The sequence below is a fragment of the Sapajus apella genome, unplaced genomic scaffold (genome assembly GCF_009761245.1).
Source record: "Sapajus apella isolate SASKATOON/1434 unplaced genomic scaffold, GSC_monkey_1.0 scaffold11, whole genome shotgun sequence".
Taxonomy (NCBI): Eukaryota; Metazoa; Chordata; class Mammalia; order Primates; family Cebidae; genus Sapajus; species Sapajus apella.
Window position 1 is genome coordinate 37,860,107 of NW_022436951.1, and position 1,046 is coordinate 37,861,152.

Genomic DNA, 1,046 nt, shown 5'->3' on the forward strand with positions numbered 1-1,046 from the left:
AACATATATACAGGCAGCAGATGACTAAAAGTCATTAGTCTGCATAAGATATCGTGTTTCTTTATTATAATTTCATTAACTTCTAGGATAGTTTTAGGGTTTTCCATATGTCCCATTGTTGAGGGGGAAGCCATCTCCATGTTCAACGCCAAGGCAAGGGCTTGGGTTTTGCTCTGTTTGCATGTAAGGAAGGTGACATATCTAAGTAGAGGAAGTATCACCTTGAACAGGTACTGGCAGGCAATGTCCCCACCTCTCCTGAGATGAGATATTCACTGAGTAGGTGAGAGCTCTTGGCTGAGAGGAGGCAGGTAATGGAGAGGAGGTGGCCCAGTGCAGCTGTCATTTGTCCTCTGACTCTGGAGACATGAAAATCACATTCAAAGGCCACCTTGTTCTCTGAAACTCTCACTGCCCAACTCTCTTTTTTTATTCTTCATTTTCTTCCTCTGCTGTCTTTTTGTTTTACTTTGCTGAATTATTTTCTGCATGGCAGATGGTGCAGGGACTTAGAAGGATGGAAGGAGACCTTTCCAGTCCCGGCACCTGCTGCAAACATGGACGAAGCTCGGCAGGGGCAGGTGCTCAGGGGATGCCCTGCCTCCAAGGAAATATGTTGCTCGACTTCTAGTGATCATCTCTCATGGGGATTCAGAGTCAATTGATTAATTAGGATTGAGTTTGGATCTTGATTCCAAAACTAGCTTATGCAACTTTGAGTAATTCTCTCAACCTTCCCAACCTTGGCTTCCTCTATTCTAACTGAATAAACTAGATCGTGCATGCAAAGCATTGACTGCCTGGCACCAAGCAGGTGTTCAGTGTTCAATACATTTGGCTTCACCCTTCTCTTTCTCTTGCATAACCTTTTCTCCAAGGACAAGGCTTTTTCTCTTCTGCATCCCAGCACCAGCGCTACCTCTGTTACAATAAGCATTTATTGGAGGAAGAGCAGCCGTGGCATTCTTTAGGTTGCCTCTCCTGTGCCATTCTTTCACTGCATTAATGCAGCCCAAATACCAAGTAAAGAAAAAGGAGATGAACAA